The sequence below is a fragment of the Xenopus laevis genome, chromosome 1L, assembly GCF_017654675.1.
Source record: "Xenopus laevis strain J_2021 chromosome 1L, Xenopus_laevis_v10.1, whole genome shotgun sequence".
NCBI lineage: Eukaryota > Metazoa > Chordata > Amphibia > Anura > Pipidae > Xenopus > Xenopus laevis.
In genome coordinates, this window is record NC_054371.1 from 153,404,580 (window position 1) to 153,424,212 (window position 19,633).

At 35.4% G+C, this 19,633-nt stretch overlaps 1 pseudogene; it reads right to left on the reverse strand.

The window, feature by feature from the left end:
* Positions 1-4,157: 4,157 nt before the first annotated feature.
* Positions 4,158-18,335, reverse strand: LOC121400919 (annotated as a pseudogene).
* Positions 18,336-19,633: the final 1,298 nt, after the last annotated feature.

Consider the following 19,633-nt stretch of genomic DNA (forward strand, 5'->3'; position numbering starts at 1 on the left):
AAGATTGAGCTAGTGACCCCTGATAACCAAGTGCAGGTACAAGTGCCACTATTTGACATATTGGTGGCAGCAGTGGGATGGTGGGGTGCGGGGAGAGTCTAAGGCAAGTGGGTGTAACCAGTGAAATGTCTGTAAATGTATTGTTGGGGAATGATTTGGGTTACATGTTAATTGCTTTTGTGCCTGGTCTCAGTAGCTCTGGCTGTATTGAATTGTGGCCATCCACCTCAACAGGTAAAATGCTGCAAAGTAACTAGGGGAGCCAGGAGTCAGAGCATTAGAGTGGAGATGGGGAGAAGCATTTTTTTCCTACAAGTCTGCATTGTGCAGCTAAATAGTGTACTTGCAATAAGGGATTTCCAGCAGGAAACCCTTGTACTGTACCCAAACTGCCTGAGGTCTTGAGTGAAGGTCAGCAGATAAGCCGGGCTCAGAGATCAGTGCAGTGGTGTGGGGTACAGGTGCTGAGTAGGGTCCTAATAGACAGTGCAACTCAGACTGGAGAGAGCAAGGAAGCTGTGGGCCAGGTATATCTCCAGTACCACAACCAGTACTGATGGGGAGTGTCAGGGGATCAGTATTAAAAAAGGATTACTGACAGCAGCAGACATTGTCCCCAAGACAGACAGGAATTAAGCAGTTTGCCTAGGAGTCCAGGATATTAGGGAAGAGCCCAGTGGCTTATGTCGGCCTAGGACTGAGCAGGTCATTGGAGACCAGGGAGGTATAAAGTTATTGGAAGGGTTCTTGGTTTCTAAGTCTAGACTCAGGGAATGGGGGACAAGAGACAGGCAGGAGAACCACACGCGGAACAAGGTGGAAAGGGAATAACATTAAATATATTAATAAAATACCTGCTAGCAAACAAATTCAAACATGACTAGGTTCGGATCTTGGTTTATCAGATGAAAATACCTGGGCTGGGGCCGGTCACACAGAATTAATTTTAAGTGTCAATAGAAGTAGTGGGAAAAAATATAACCAACGAATATAATGTAATTTCTCTACCATGTTCCCATAAGGCATAAGATCATTAAATGTTAGGTCCAGTCCATACTCACATTAGGTTATTAAAACTGAGGGGAGTTCAGTTATCTGATGCCCCTGAAATCAGTGATAAATATCAGCTCTTCTGACCAACAATTCGGATTTCCTTTGGAGGACCTAATTCGTTGGAGAGTTCATCCCGTTTCTGTCTCCTGTCTATAGGTTTTCTATATGTTTCCCTTTTTATTTTCAAAACTGTTTGTAATTGTATATTTTAATGCATGTTCTTTTTGTAACATCTTTTTGTGTATATATGCACTGTTATATCTTTTATAATAACAAATATGAAAAGGAATATGTTTTCTCCTTGATGCTCTGAAAGAACCCCATCCTGAACGTGTGTAACCATGTTACTTAACCCTCTGCATGCTGAATGGAAACGCTGGTCTGTTTGTATGCTAGTTCACTCTTTGGTGGCTTTGGTAGACTTTTTTAAATTGGAGTACGGAGCTGGTGTCCATCTTTCTTTCTTTGTGAAATACTGTGCTGTTCTGTATAACATAGTATGTTTGATTTACTGACTTTACAAAACCAGCTCTAATCTCAAAAAGTGAAAAGCTGGCTAATTTTTTTTTTTTTTTTAGCACGGAAACATAAAAACTCAGAGTATTAAATATGAAACAGCAAAATAAGTTAGAGTGCAGCTCATCCGAGTGACCTGGGTGTATAAACCACAGGTCTATTGCCTTGAGACACAATTTAAACTGTAAATGTAATTAGTGTAGGTAAAATCAGCTCTTCTCGCACTCACCAAAAGTGAGCACACACTCCTGGAGCCAGTCGGTGTAGATAAAATTGAAGTTTATTCTATAATACTAAAATTACAAATGCGTTTCATACATATTCATAGGCACGAATGCAAAGAAACCTTTACAAGAATTTAAACATGTTATATGGTGTTAGGATAAACCCTCTTAGAGTTTAACCCTATGCTACCAGTTTAATACCAATTTAGTTTATATGGAACTTAAGCTATAATGGAAATTGTTAATGCAGTTGGAAACTGGGATCAATTTAGATTTAGAACCCACAACAATGTCTGTGATAAGTGCACAAAATGGTATAACATGTATAAGTATAAAAAATTACAAAAAGTAAATATGTTACTCATTGAATTAAATTCCCAAACAATTGGGAAAAATATGCAGTGCTAACGTACAAATTTAGTTCATATGTGTAATTAATATATGTTAGATCAAAATTGATTGTAACTAAATACTTAATTTAATTCTAATTCATGAAATCGTCAACTTTTCATTAGATTAAAAAACATTCTATTATGCTTGGGTTTTTTCACGATTTTTTCTGATGTTTCATCCTATTTTCATTATTTTTTTTGTTTTTTCACCCGAAAACTCTGAATTCCTATGTTTTTTGCACGAAAACCCAGAAAACTTCTTGGTATTGCAGGAAAAATCAAAAAATCATTGGTTCTTCTCCCATATATGCAACCTCGACAGGTCTGAGATGCCAGATTTTCTGATTCTGACTTTTCCATCCTTGGGGCTTAATTATTTCCAAAAATTCGTAATTTTTTACAAGTCCAATTTTATAAAAGAAAATCTCACATTTCTCGTGATTTTAGTAAATAACCCCCCAAGTTAAACAATGCATTGCTTATCACTAGCCAGAGATATATTTTGCTATAGTGAGCAATTCCTACTAATTTTAATTTAGCAACAAAGAATTTGATTAATACAATTAGTGATTTCTGTATTATCTTATATCCAAAAAAAACCCAACTACAAAATAGCCTTAACACAGATGGTTTTTTTTGTAAAATTTTTATTTGTTTTTTCAGTCATATAAAAAAAGGAAAAACAGTCTCAAGTATATCACATTGATATTCAGTATTCAGTATTGTGAATTACAGTTCAGTTAGCCTATATCACTATGTAGAAACGTTATCTCTAGGCCTTTGGGTAGAAGTTATGTAATAGTTCCAGTTAGACCAAGTCTTCTCCCAATTGTCTCGGCAACCTCTAATATTTGCAGTCATGTACTTCATTTCCCTCATATCTTTCTTTTAAAGTCCAATTTTATAAAAGAAAATCTCACATTTCTCGTGATTTTAGTAAATAACCCCCCAAGTTAAACAATGCATTGCTTATCACTAGCCAGAGATATATTTTGCTATAGTGAGCAATTCCTACTAATTTTAATTTAGCAACAAAGAATTTGATTAATACAATTAGTGATTTCTGTATTATTTTATCTCCAAAAAAAAAACCCAACTACAAAATAGCCTTAACACAGATGGTTTTTTTTGTAAAATTTTTATTTGTTTTTTCAGTCATATAAAAAAAGGAAAAACAGTCTCAAGTATATCACATTGATATTCAGTATTCAGTATTGTGAATTACAGTTCAGTTAGCCTATATCACTATGTAGAAACGTTATCTCTAGGCCTTTGGGTAGAAGTTATGTAATAGTTCCAGTTAGACCAAGTCTTCTCCCAATTGTCTCGGCAACCTCTAATATTTGCAGTCATGTACTTCATTTCCCTCATATCTTTCATTCTGTGTATAATATCTATTAACTTAGGGGAATGTGTGATTTTCCACTGGGAGGTGATTGATAACCTAGTTGCTGTTAAAATAAAATTTGTAAGCCTATGTTCTGGGGGTAGTTACATAGTAAGTTAGGTTAGGTTCAACTTTTTCACTTTTTTAACCTGCCTAACTGCCAGTTGATCCAGAGGAAGGCGAAAAACCCAATCTGAAGCCTCTCCAATTTGCCTCAGAGGGGGAAAAAATTCCTTCCTGACTCCAAAATGGCAATCGGACTAGTCCCTGGATCAACTTGTACTATGAGGGGCGGCATGCCACCCAGCCGCATCTACAAAAGCGCTGGGGAGTGTACGATTGCTGCGAATGTGTGTTCTTGCAGGAGCTAGGACCTTGCAGACTACGAACCGGCGCATGCGCTCACACGGCAAGTGGAGTAAAAGGTATTTGCTCTCTTTTTGGGATGGTGTATGCCCCATAAGTCCCTAAGATCTGATCTGTGGATCAGTTGATGGAATCTCTGGCATTGAAATTTGTACTGTTTAAGTAATGGGGTGTGGGCGATCTCTATTCTCTGATAGGACTAGGTTATAGTCTCCAAAATTAAATACAAAAATAAAAGGGCTTTGATAATCACCCCAAGGGGGACAAGTGAAAATGCCCAAATTTGTAGAGTGAAACAATCATGTTGCATCAGATGTGTGGGTTGATCCTAGTTTTTACAACCAATCACCACAGCAAATAAGAGATACAGACCAAAAACCAGGGAAGCAGTAACACCAAGTATTCTGATGGTATTTGTTGGTGTCCCCTGTTCATCTTCTTTGGTGTCTTCTTCATTGTTTTCTTCTTCTTTTTCTTTGTAAGTGTCTTCTGGCTTCAGTTTCTCTTGTGGAGAAAACTCATCAGCCATGAAAAATTCCTCCTCTTCTTCTTCTTTGTTGGTGTCTTCTGGCTTCAGTTTCTCTTGTGGAGAAAACTCATCAGCCATGAAAAATTCCTCCTCAGTGGTTGAGCCAACTTGAGGTAACTCATAATCATTCTTATTAATAGATGCATTCCTGTTGTTTTCTGGGGTTAGTTCATGTGCAATGAGTGCATCTTGTTCTATTTCAGGAGCCAACTCCTGAACATGGACTGTACATACATCTTGTTTTGCATGCAGCTCCTCAGAGTTATTTGAGATGATTTCCCCTTCTGATGGTTGTAAACTGGCTTCTTCTGTGTCTGAGCGTGCAGCTTCTACAGCCAGTTTCTCATCCTTGTTCTTGTTCATCTTTGAGATGTTTTTGATTTCTGATGTTAATAAACTGGCATCTTCTGTGTCCAGTTTCTCTTCTATAATAAATTCATTTTCTTCCTTGCTTTCAAGGACAGCAACTGAGCTTGCAACTTCTACGTCCATGTTCTCAGCCATGGGCAAGCTCTGCTTTTCTTCAGCAGGTTTAAGAATTTGAGAGCTGGTTCTTTTCTTTTCAGTATCCCTAGGTTCTTCTCTAGGTTTACTAAATCCTACAGAGGTAATACATAACATTTCATAAATTATCTAGGCATGTATTAATCTTAAAATCTAACAAGGGGGATAATCAGAGACCATATTTAATCTTTGACTATGCCTCTTTTTGAAATATTTATTTGTATACATCAGGCATGTCCAAAGTGTGGCCCGGGGGCCAATTGCGGCCCTTTTTCAAATTTACACCGGCCCTCAGCCTCCATCTTGAAATTAATAATAATGAAGCCCCCCAGCACAGTGTGATCAGAAATCCCATAGCAGTAATATTAAGGCACATTAGTGAAACGATATGCCACTGCTACCTATGTGCTGAAGGTGTTAGCAATAGACACGTACTGGCACATAGTGATAACCCACTCTCACATACTTCTTTAGGGCTGAAGGTGTCAATAGACGTACTGACGTACCAGTACAGTAAACTAAAGAAGTATGGCATCACTATGTTCCAGTACGTGTCTATTGCTAACACCTACAGCACACAGACAGCAGTATAGACCAAGTGGCAGATTATTTCACTAATATGCCCAAATATTACTGCTACGATTACTCGATTCCTGTAATTTAATGGTTCAAGGAATGTCAGGCTGAATGGTCGGCCCCCACACATTTTCACCTCACCAAATCTGGCCCTTGTTGCAAAAAGTTTGGGCACCCCTGGTATACATCTATATACATTTATTTATTTGAACTCTATCTTTTCAATTTCAATTCTCCTTTATCAACTTTACATATAAAATCCAATCAAAATCATCAAATAATTCATAAGGAAAATGGACAAACTCCTTACCATTCTTTGACTCAGCTTCATTGTTTCTGAGGAAGAAAGCTCTAATTTCCTCTCTCACCTCAGCTTCATTTTGTATGTTATTTACAAAAGGATGGTTTTTTAGGAGATGTTTTGCCTTTGGTCTGCCTGTTTGGTTCTTGGTCAGACAGTCTTTAACAAATGAGTAGAATTCCGTAGTCCTAGAAAAAATAATTGAAACTTAGGAAAAATTTAAGATGTAATGTGTATATGTATATATATATATATATATATATATATATATATATATATATATATATATATATATAAATATAAAATGTGTATATATAAATATAAAAAAATATATATTTGCTAAGGCATGCATAGCCAACGCAGGGACCGAAACGTCACGTTGGCTATGCATGCCTTACCAAATATATATTTTTTTCACTATCGTAAATAACCCTGTGTTGCTGGTTCTTTCTGAAGCTATACCTAATCTTAACCATGCAACTGGGTGATGTTCAGAAGTGGAGTGCCACCCATTCTAAAAACTGTATATATTTATATATATATATATATATATATATGTATATATGTATATATATATATATATATATATATATATATATATATATATATATATATATATATATATATATATATATATATACATACACTTAAACATAGTTCTATTAATGTATTTGTTGTATTTATCTATATTTATCTATTTATCTATATTTAGCCATAACTTTAAGTGGCAGATTTATCAAGGGTCGAATTTCGAAGTAATGGTGTTTTTTTTAAATCCCATAACTTCGTAATTCAAATAAAATAAAAAAAACAACCAAAATTTAGGCTGTATTCGATTAGTTCGATTTGAAGTAAGATCTTATTCGATCAAATTCCATTCAAAGTATTTAAAAAAAAAAACATTGATTTTTCAAAGTCCAAATAAGTTCTATGAGGTCCCGCGTAGGCAGGTTTTTGATGACGAATGGTCAAAGTTTTAGGGACGGTACATGATAAATTTCGATATTAGAATTTTCCATTTTTTACCAAATTCGATTCGAATTTGGACTATTACCTAGTCGAAGTACACAAAAATAGCTCAAATTCGAATTCCCAATTGTTTCCATAAACAGAAGCAAGTTGATTTCTTAAAATTTTCAGTTAGCAATTAAATAAATATGGCCCATGGCTTTTTCTCAATGGTATAATATTCTTGCTAGCTACCCTGACTTCTATTATAGGTTCTGAATCACTGGGGACCTAACACAGATTGTGCCTTAACATAAGTCCAATAAAGTGTTAAACAGAAAAACATTTGGTAACCACTTACCATTTATATGATATAATCAGCTCTGGAGGGTCATTACGAACGTTGGCAATTCCAATTGTTTTAGGTGGTAAATATGATCGTGCTAATGAGTAAAAATAAAAATGCTTTAGAAACCACTCATTGATGTTTGTGTACATTCTGAGATAATGTTGGTTTCCCTGCTGGTTGCAAAACACAAATCCCAGCATCCTCTCTGCCTACCATAAAATCTGTTTTTTGCGCTATTATGAGGGCACATAGGATGTGTATTCCAAGGGGCAGCAGAACAAAACACTGTTTAAAAATAGTCAAATGCCATATACTACTATACTAATATTAACCATCTGACTGTTCATTTTGAATACCTTTAAATGACCAGTAACTTTAAAAAATTCGTTAGTATAAATAGAACAAAAAAACACCAATTTAAACGTTAAAAAGTCTTTATTTAGAAATAACTTACCAAAACTCTGCTTGTTCTCCTCTTCAGAAAGCGATTGGGCGACGATCCTTCGTGCAGGCCCTCAATATCTCCTCCTTGGCTATCTCCTATAAGGAAGGCCGGGAGGAAAAATTGAGCGCCACACGATGGATCGTCCAATCGCTTTCTGAAGAGTGGATTCGGTAAGTTATTTCTTAATAAAGACTTTGCGATTTTAAAGTTTCATTTGTCTTGGTGTTTTTTCTAATAACAACAATTGTGTTTTTTAAAATTTTTTTGATGTTACTGGTCCTTTAAAGAATAGCTATGATCAAAAGCAGAAGCTGTGATTATCAGATGCATTACTACTATACAGCACTTATAGCATAGGTCTGGAACATGTATAATTGATATAAATCCTGATGCAATAACCACAGCATTTCAAGATATGAAGAGATGTGTTTGTGATGTGTTTAAAACGTGAAACTACAGGTATAGGATCCATTATCCGGAAACCCGATATCCAGAAAGCTCCAAATTACGGAATGGCTGTCTCCCATAGACTCCAATTAATCCAAATAATCCAAATTTTTAAAATTGATTTCCTTTTTTTTCTGTAATAATAAAACAGTAGCTTGTACTTGATCCAAACTAAGATATAATTAATCCTTATTGGAAGCAAAACCAGCCTATTGGGTTTATTTAATGTTTAAATGAATTTCTAGTAGACTTAAGGCATGAAGACCCAAATTACAGAAAGATCCACTATCCGGAAAACCCCAGGTCCCGAGCATTCTGGATAACAGGTCCCATACCGGTAGTACAGCACAATATAGACACAGAAACAAAGACTTATACTCACGGATTGCTCTCTTTACCATCTCTAAGGCTGTGATGCCTAATGACCATATGTCACACTGAAAGTGATAGACAAAAAGAAAATGATTAGTGAGTGCAGCCCATAAAAAGCATCATGTCACTTTGTAGTGAATTAAACCCTGAAGTCTTACCTTAAAATCATACGGTCCACCAGTCCACACCTCAGGTGCCGCGAAATGTGGTGTCCCTTGCAGTTCTTTGCAAGTTTTGCGCCGTTTTAGTTTTTTAGCGATGCTGAAGTCAACTGAAAGTCATCAAAATTTATTGCATTAATAACATGTTTGTTTTTAAATTGGTGCAAATCTACAAGTGTCAAAAAGAAATTTGAACATGACAATAAACATTATACAAATACTCTGGATATATATATATCTAGTCATGTGTTCTAGGGCATAACACATGTAACTGTCACTACATTTATCATTTTTGAAGGTATCATACACAACATTGCCTTGAGCATCGAGTTTTTATATTGCCCTACACATGAGCCCACTGTAAAATAATGTTCCATATGTTAGAAAATGTATGGGGGAAACTGGTTACACAAAACAAATTTTTAAGGCCTTTTGCAGCCTACCATGCTCAAAAAAGGAAAAGACGCCAGCGTTTTTGGAACTTAGAAGTTTTTTGTAACATTATCAAGGCTCATTATCCAAAACCATGTTTGATAACTTTTCTGGGAAAAAAGACCCAGTGTTCCCATGTTTGTTAATTCATTATGCTATTAATATTGGTGTCAGTAATAATTCATCCTGGTCAGTTAGATAACCTATTCACAGCACAATAATCTTTTTTACTTACTTAAACGCACTTCGGCGTCCTCCGTAAGCGCGATGTTGAGCGGTTTTACATTCCGATGAATAATTCTCTTCTTATGGAGGTAGGTCAGGCCCTGGAAAATAAAAGTTGAAAACGTTAAAGCAAAAGCTAAAAGAGCAAGACGTTGTGTTTTTATATGACCTCAATATAAACCTGTGTAAAACATGCTTGAACAAGATGAGCCTGGCATACCTTTAAGGCTTCCCGACAGATGTAGGAGATCCATGTCTTGGGAAGTGATCTGCCTGGTAACAAATCTAAAAGTTCGGCTACTGTGCCGCCTCCGCAAAATTCCATTGCAATCTGTAGAATTAAGAAATAGTTACAGCATTGTTACTATATGTTCCCTATAAATATTTAGAGCTCAACTGAACTTGACTTGACTTTTTTTAGCTGACTAGAGAACAATAACAAGGTAAGAGCAGTCAACCTCATTGTGCCCTAGGTAACTGTACAAGAAATATAGTCTTACCCATACAGGCCTCTCTATGGAGTCAGGCGGCTGGAATGCGCCAAAGAATGACACGATGTTGCTGTGCCGTGAGACCTTTTCAAGGATTTTAATCTCATTGGAGATTCTCTCTTTGTGATCCTATGGAAACAGAAATAGCAGTGAGTACAGTTCTGTTTTTATATTTAAAGGAAAGTTATGAATTCATTGAAAAAAAATCATTACCTGGTTTTGGATATAAATGACTTTCACAGCCACTTCTTCAAGGGTTTTAAGATGGTGACCCTGTAAAAGCAAGAGGTTTTTTTTTATATTTTATATTTCACTATTTACATTTTATTAAATTCCTTATGCTATCTAATCATTGGGAGGGGTCCAAAAACTCTTGTTTTGTGCAGCTCTTCAATTCATCTTCCAGTCTGTTATTCCAACCACTGCCTGGTTGCCAGGGTAAATTGGACCCAAGCAACAAGATAAGAGTTTACATTCTAAACTGAAGAGCTGTATTATTAAACTATTAACAATAACAATGAATTAAATAGGTAATGATATTAAATATGTCAAAATGTATTAAAAATAAAGCTGGATCTAGACTGTCACTGTCTACATTCTGCTAAAATGTAATGGTAAAGTATCTCTGAACTAGAATCGTGGTCGTTTACCTTGTACACCTGGCCAAAGGAACCCTGGCCAAGGGTTTCTCCCAGTTCTAATATTCCACTGGGATCCTACAAATAGAAAAATAAAGTATTAGTAAAAGCAAAGAAAGAACAGAGTAACCAAACAATGAAAAATAATATGAAATAATAAGACAAAGTAACATTCATTCACACAGAGTCATAAAGGGTGGAGCTTTTGGAGAATGAAGGCTGCAGGAATATTAGGTTCAGTATTGGGAAGGAAACAAGTCAAAGACTATGGGGGTTATTTTCTAAACTCTGAATGGAAAAATCATGAAAAATTTGTGATTTTTTTTATAGAAAATTGGACTTTTAAAAAATCACACATTTTTCAGAATTGATTAAACCCCGAGGATGGAAAAGTTAGAATCAGAAAATCCGGCATCTCAGATGCTGGATTTTGTGCCATACCCCGAAGTTTTTAGAGGTTTCGGGCAAAAAACATAAGAAATCAGAGTTTTCAGGTGAAATATCCGAAAAAATCATGAAAACTGGATGAATTATCCAAAAAACTTTGTGAAAATTGGATGAAAAATCCGAAAAAAATTGTTAAAATCTGATTAAAAAAAAAAACGCAAATTTCACAGCTTTTTTCCCCCAAACAAAATTTTCAGGAAAGTGTATTAATAAATAAGCCAAAAACCCATGCGGATTTGGTCTGAGTTTTTTTTCAGAAAATATTGAGATAAATTCTGACTTTGATAAATAACCCCCTATAAGTCTTTAATTCCTAATTGTTACCCGTCCTTAGGACTCATTATGTGTTAAGTTGAAGAATTTTGTATGGTAAATTAACACTGAAATGTCACACATACTAAAAAAGAAAAGATAATGTGAAGTAAAGCTTTATTTGCTTACTCTGAACTCTGAAGTTGATGGTGATTGTGTCTGTTGGGGAGAAAAACATAGAATAATATTAAAAATCACAAGCTAAGTCTGCTGCCCACGACATAATAACACTTACTTAAAAGGCAAATGTTGTATTTTATAATGGACAGTAGTTTAGGGATTTCCCTCATTCAGCCAGTTGTTTATATTATTAATTATAATTGCCCTCTAATTGAACACATTTAAAGGCCTTAGCAGGGCATATCCATCCCCAATATTCTTTCCCATTTGTTAAGCATTTTATATCTTAACTCCTCACCATTCCACCCAAAACACCCGTTATTTCCAGTAGACTTACATTACTGCGCAAAGGCAGACAGGAACGGAACAGATTTCTGAACATTTTCTACTTTAATAAATAGATGGATGGTCAGTATAAGATCTAGAGAGAAAAACACAAAATAAGATCAATTTTTAGCTGGTTCAGCCAACACAAGAAACCACAGTTTTATGTTGGTTTGCCTCCCTGAATTTGCTGCTGTGCTTACCTGTCCTGTTCAAGATGGAAATGAGAGTGTGTCTGCTGTGTACATTATAGTATCACGGTTTAATCTGTTGACATTACATCTCCATGGTAACGTTTTCCTTCTCATTGTGACATCATCGATAAAAAGCAACAACAATGGCTCTCCATGGTAACGGCTTTGTTCTGGAACATTCCTCACTATGACATCATCAGGGAAGACCAAATGAACAAATATGGTCATTTTACATCCCATAATAATCATTTTACATTCTACATCCCATAATAATCATTTTACATCCCATAATAATCATTTTACATCCCACAATAATCATTTTACATCCCATAATAATGATTTAACATATAGAAATGTACTTGTATTGGCTTAATAACATTAACATGAGTGCAATGAAATTGTCTGTGAAAAATTATTTTGCCCCTTTAGAGTTTGCTACTGTGGCTTATTGTGTTTTATTATTTGCGCTATGTATTATACATTATTTCAGGTTATGTTTTATGTTGTGTTATGTTTGAGATTGTTAATGTTTTGCATTATGTGTTTTATATTTTGTTCTATGTTTTATTTCGGTTTGCTTTATATTTTCTGCATTGCATTATTGTTTCCGCTTTAATTTATGTTATGCATTATGGTTTATTCTATGCTTTTTATGTTTTTTGTGGTATATGAGTCATTCATATAATCCATCAAATGTATAATCACAATCATATGCACATATAATCCCATCCGTCTTATATTATAAATTGTTAAAGTTGCCTGCTAGTGATGAGTGAAAATTTTCACCAAACATTAGGCCCATAGACTCCAAGTGGAGAAAAAAAAATATTGCGCGTCAAAAAAAATGTATCAGTATGTCAAAAAAATCACTGTTGCCTGTCACAAAGCTGTTTCAAAAAAGTCACATTGTGGCATAGCTAGGGTCCCCCACCTGTAACTGATACTACTTGCAGCTTCCCAGTTGGCTGGACCAAATCAACACACGTCCATCATTGATTTTTTTTATTTTTTATTTCAGCAAGGCAGAGGTGTCAGAGAGAGAAACAAGCATTGGTGTGCAGGGTGGTCCCCCAAACTCTAGTTACTCCACTGATAAAAGTGCATGTCAAATTAAACATGTAAAAATGAATTTATAAAAAACCCTATTATAAATGTATTTAAAAATCTCAGTTTTTGATCATACGCCTTCCTCACCATTATGCCTTGCGTTCAGCAATGAATGGAAAAAATGGTAGAATTTTCTTAGGCCTCTTCCCTGCCAGTATATTTGACACACAAAAACAAACAAACAAATGTAATTTTCAAATGGGGTGTTTCCCAAATTTATTGAAGGTGCATACAAACACTTACATGTGGATCAAAATTTTGGAACTTATTCAGCCTTTCCTCATTTAAGGAAGTGCAAATGCCACTTTTGAAAAATTATTAAAACTAGGAAAAATATTTTAAATTAAAATGTAATTTATTTTGTGGGATGCCTACCATTGAATAAAAGACATATTAGAGACAACTCACATAACCAACTGCGGCTCAAAAAAAAGGTAACAAAATTAATCAGGCATAAATCTTGTATACTGAGGGTTGACTTAATGCCATTTTTTAAATTTTTTTTACATATTAATTAAAATTTTAATGAAAAGGGATTTCCTGTAAAGGATATATTAGAGCTCACATCTGACTCTTGCATAATCAGAGAATATGAAGAGACAGATTATTCACTGGATAACTAGAAATATTCTGCTGTCTATGTGATGTTTATCATTTTTAAAATAGGTTCCCTATGTAGTTTACCTTTAAATTGATTTTTGTATGATGTAGATATTGTTATTTATTTATTGTGGTTTTTACTTATTACTGTAGTTGAATGAATGAATGAATGAATGACAGTTAACAAACATAAACTACCTGTCATTTTTTTTTTAAAAAAAAAGCATAAATGTTTCGAGATTTATTATACCCCAAAGCTGTAAATAGCTAGAATTCGAAAATACTCCAGCTAAAACCTGTAGAGATCATGTAGAAATCAATGGCAGAGGTCCCTTGAACCATTTGGAGTTGTTGTAGCCTTCATGATGTTTTGGTGGGTTTCTCTCAAAAACTCGATTAATTCGAGCAGTTTGAGGGTTTTTTTCCCAGAAACTCAATCAATTTGGGTATTTCACCCTGAATTCACTAATTTGAGTTTTTCCCGTTCGATTTTTTTCATCAGAAACCATTTGAGTTGTGAGTTTGTTCTGAGGTATAAAAAAACAAACCTCTAAATCTTGATCTCTGATGAATAGCCCCCAGAATATAGTTAGGTGCAGTTTTATTAAGTATAGAATAATAAATTCAAATTTTGATTTTCAAATTGTTTTTGGTGTTAAAATTCACACATTAGAATTTTAATCTGATTCAAATGTAGATTTGAATGTGAGATTATCACACCTCAACCATGGACACAGTTCTAATTTGAATATTCGCTACCTAAAACCTGACAAGTTATTTTACAAGTCAATGGCAGAGGTCCGATGAACCATTTGAATATGTTAATTGCCTTTCTGACATTCAAGTTTTTTCTGAGGGAAAACTCTATTCAAATTTGATTAGAATTTTCAGGTCGGGACTATTCGATTGAATATTAGAATTTCAAAATTTTTCTTCAAATAACCTCCCATTCAAGTTGTGCGTATATTTGAATTTCAAATTCACTTAAATTTGAAATTTGACATTTGGTTAATCTGCCCATTAGTGTGTATACTGACATTGTATTTAAGCGCTGAAGCGTAAATATAGCTTGATTATATAGTTCTTCAAACTGTATAGTTTTATTTACAAGGCAAATAAAACATTACTTGTAAGAGGTCTACAGTCAAGTTATAGTTAAGCTGGAGCTATAACATTAACATATGTAACATACAGAAAATTGTTTGTAAACAACATTAAGGGGCAGATTTATCAAAGGTTGAGATGAAAATTCGAAATGAAAAAAAAAATCGAATTTCGAAATTTATCATGTACTGTCTCTTTAAAAGTTCGACTTCGACCATTCGCCATCTAAAACCTGCCGAATTGCAAGGGTTTTGGGTAAAACTTCGGGATTTGTATGGTGGAAAACTTCAAATTTCGGGGTGGTCTTTTTGAATTTCGAAGTTTTTCAAATTCGAAATCCGACCCTTGATCTGCCCCTAAGGGTGTTATTTATTAAAGGTCGAGTTTGTGAGGTTACCTTGAATAAACTCACAACTAAAATGTTTTCTAATTTATGAAAAAACTCGAATCAGTGTAACCAGGGTGAAAAACTCAAATAGATAAAGAGTTTTCAGTGAAACAAAACTGGAATTGCTCGAATTGATCAAGTTTTCGAGCGAAAATCACCATAACAAACCCGAACATCATGAAGGCTACAAACATCTTCAAATGGTCCAAGGGACCTCTGCCATTGACTTCTACAGGACCTTGACAGGTTGCTGTTGGAGTATTTTTTATTCAAGCTATTTCCAGCTTAAATCCCGAAAAATTAGATTTTTTTTTTACTCAAAAATTTGGTCTTTACTGAAAACTACCCTTGAAAACTCAAATTTTCCAGGAAACAAACAACTCGACCGTTGATAAATACACCCCTAAATGTGTATTCCTGAGGAAATATTTAGGGGGTTATTTACTAAAATCAGAATTTATCTCATTATCCCAATGTTTCCGTGTTTTTAAAATCTCAAAAATGAGTTTTGCCCCAAAAAGCCCACCCAGAAACATTTGAGGTTCAGCAAATAACCCCTGTAATGTGTTTTTTGTTAGAATAACATACGTTAATGAAATAAGCCACATTTTCAGTTTGCGTGAAATAAAAATTTAAAGTAGAAATATGAACACTTTTTTTTTTTAATAATGCCAATTACATGCTTTAAGCAATTGTAACTTAAAGAGAGCAATCCTGATTATTACGGCTATATTTCTGGATGACTACTACTAGGACTACAGGGTCTGTGTATTCTGAGTTTGACAGCTCATGTGCAAGATTTGAGAAGGAAGGAATTCCATCCCAAGCCAAGATGGTGAGACAAATTGGCTCATATCTTTATGGTATAAATGACCAATGAGGCGAGTTTGAAATGCACAATAGGTTTACAGAAACTCCTGTTTTTGTTGTGAGGTTACAGGTTCCCTTTAAGTAAGCCTGGAAAGTTCCTTTACTACCTAGGAATGCATTTTATCAGATACTCTGCATTTTTATTTACTTTCAAGTGATCTGTTTTAGACTTTTTCTTGGGTAAACCAGTCTCCTGTGATACTGAATTCTGTCTATTAAAAATCAACATTCATGAACTGGTTACAACAGGAAGAAAAAAAGTAGTTCAAAAGTCTTTGCCTCCTCTGTTTGTCTACCTACCAATTTGCCGGACTCATTTATTAATTACAAAATAATTTAGAATTTGTTTACTCTTCTCAGCATTGTGCTTTTAATTTTCAGTTATGGTAGTCTGTTAGGTCCTATGCATGTATAATTAAGTTAAATTCTTAATGAAAGTTGAGTGTATGACTGGCCTGACCAAGTATGACTTTGTCTTAGTTGGACAGGTTTAATATATTGCAGAGGACCTCTTGTCTTTGTATGGATTTTGTGGGCACAGCCTCATTACACCCCCGCCTAATGGTTTAAAATTTAGTGGTGTGCATAACACTCCCTTTTTTGCTAAAAAACCGTTAGTGCAGCTACACATAGAGGAATATAGGAGTGGATCCACTTTTCTCAATCAGGCCTTACTGCATCTGTGTACTAAATCCCATTAGACAAGCTGTGGATTGTGGCTAACTGAACACCAGTTTAAGCCACAGGTCTTTAAGAAAGTTGTCTAATGTTCAGTTTTCCTGCTCTAAGTTCATACATAAGGATGTGGAAATTCTACACACCATGATAATTGCACTATAATTTTTGAAAAATAATTTAACACTCGACTATTTATTCTCTATTCTTATCAGGATATTTAAAACTATCACCACACCATCTCTCTACCCAGTCTCTTAAACTGGGCCAGCACTGAGAAACACAAACATAATGTACCAGCTCGAGATGTACTACTGAAATAATATACATGCAACCTACAGTAGGCTGGAGTATCATTGACATCTGAAAAGCAAGGCCAATTATTATTTTTTATATTGACAGTTTTTTTGTCACAATTGTTTTTATTGCTCCTTTTAACTCCTTGTTCCTCAGGCTGTATATAAAAGGATTTACCATTGGCACAAAAATTGTATAAAATACTGCACTTATTTTGTTTTGTTGAAAGGATGAGTTTGCAGACGCAGGTACACAGATGTTCCAGTCAGGTAAAACAAGGAGACTGCTATTAGATGGGAAACACAGGTTGAGAATGTTTTCTTACGCCCAGTGGCAGATGGAATCCTCATTATGGCTCTTACAATATAGACATAAGAGATCACAATTAAAGGAAAACATGGCAAAATCAAGACAGCACCCACTAGTGATGGGCGAATTTGCGCCGTTTCGCTTCGCCGAAAAATTAGCGAATTTTGCGTGAAATTCGCGAAACAGCGCCGGCGTCTCATTTTTACGCCGGCGCCCGTTTTTGACGCCGGCGTCCGTTTTTTCGGAAAAAAACATTTTGACGCCGGCGAATTTTTGCAGCAAGCGTTTCACGAATTTATTCGCAGGCAGCGAAACGCGCAAATTCGCCGCGAATTCGCGCCTGGCGAATAAATTCGCCCATCACTAGCACCCACCACAAAAATCAAAAATTCATTTATTTTAGTATTGGAGCAGGAAATCTTCAATAGCGGTGGAATATCACAGAAAATGTGGTCAATCACATTGGATCTGCAGAATTCCAGAGTGAAGGTGCCTGCCGTGTGAATAGAAGAATAGATGAACCCAATTATCCAGGAAGTTGCTGCAAGCTGTAAACACAGTCTCCAGTTCATAATAACAGTGTAGCGTAATGCATTACAAATGGCAACATATCGGTCATAAGACATGGCAGCTAAAAGGAAAGACTCTGTCGCAGCCATGCTGAGAAAGAAGTACATCTGAACCACGCAACCCCCAAAAGAAATTCTCTTCACCTGTTTTAGTGAGTTGTCCAACATATTGGGGACTGTAGTGGAAATATAGCATACATCAAGAATGGCCAAATTTAAAATGAAAAAGTACATTGGCGTTCTTAGATGAGGACAGGCCCGGATTTGTGGAAAGGCCACCTAGGCCCGGGCCTAGGGCGGCAGGATTTTAGGGGGGCGGCATGCTGCCCAACCACACCCACATTGGTTCAAAACACTGGGGATGCACTGGTGATATAATCATTTTTTAAATTTCCCGTGCGCCATTCACCATTGCTCCTGTCCCCCTGGAGGGGACAGGGGCGACAAACGGCAGTGGGCTTAGGGGCGCCCACTATGTAAATCCGGCCCTGGATGAGGAACATGCATTATGATCAATATGATCATCACATTTCCTACTGTTGCAACCAGATAAGTAAACAGAAATAAGACAAATGATAGGACCTTTAGAATGGGCTCTTCTGAAAAGTCAGTCAGAACAAATTCCATTGGTGCAGTTTGGTTACCCATTGCAGGAAAAGTGAGGCAATATTATTTTCTATAGAATGCATAGTTAAAGAACACATTGGCATAGGTTAATTTAGGGAGTCTTATTCATCTACAAATTTGCATTTATTGTAATCAGTGGCAACAGCCATGAACGCTCTGTTTTGAATTTCCAATATGGCTTAACATACATTTGCTACAGTCCTCTCTATCATTAAACAATATTTAAATCACTGGTTGGTTTGTCATTCACTTGTGTAATGTTCTAATAGAAGTGAGAGGAAAAATGGGTACCGATGTAATACATAAATTATATATAAATTCATGTGTTCTGTGGATGGAATAATCTGTAAATAATTTTAAAATAAAATATGCATATTTTCCGTTGATTTTTGCCTATAAATTGGTGTATCTGTGCTTTAAATTAAGTAAGTTGGATAACATTATATAATAAAATAATCATTGAGCTACAGTACCACTCACCAGTCATCAGAGCCAGAGTATGTAACCCCAAGATGGAGTGCAAAGGTATGGCTAAACAGTTGATGTATCTATGCAGATAAGCAGATGCAAAATTGCACCTCTTCGTGAATGAAGTTCAAGTTGCATTTCATCCATTCTGGGAGGCATGTGGGCAATTCAAGTAGACATTCTGGGGGTTGTTTATAAATATTTTGAAAAGGAAAAGTAGTAAAGTAAATCTATTTTCAATCATTTTGACTACTTAAAAAATTATTTAACTCATGGGTCCCAATTTTACAATTAACATTTTCATCAAAATCTGGGACACAACCCTGGGATAACTTCTAATGCATGAGTCTGCTGTTCAGCCTCTTAGTTAAAAGGGATAGCAATCACTGGGAACTGCTCTGTAATGCATCCACAGTTCAAAAACAGATTAACACAAACACTATACATAGACTATATGGCTATATGTGTCTGTATCCAGACACCTGACATATCCAATATCCTATTCTGACATCAGTATTGAATTTGGCCATACATTAGCTGCTATGACAGTGTTTAATCTGTTGAGAAGACTTTCCACTAGATATTGGGACAATGATGGTGGGATTTCTTTCGAGCCAGCCAGCAACTGGTATAACTTAAAAGCCCTTGTCATTAATTGGAATGGGCACCTGGTAATTTTTGTCTATATAAGGGCTCATTTTGGAAACATTTTGTTCTGCAGTTCTCCAATTTTACATTAAGGGGCAGATTTATTAAGGTTCGAGTTGTTATTTCCTTGAAAATTCTAGTTTTCAAGTTGATTTTTTTTGATCAAAACTCACATTTTCGGGTTTTAAAAAAAAACTAGAGATTTATTATACCCTGAC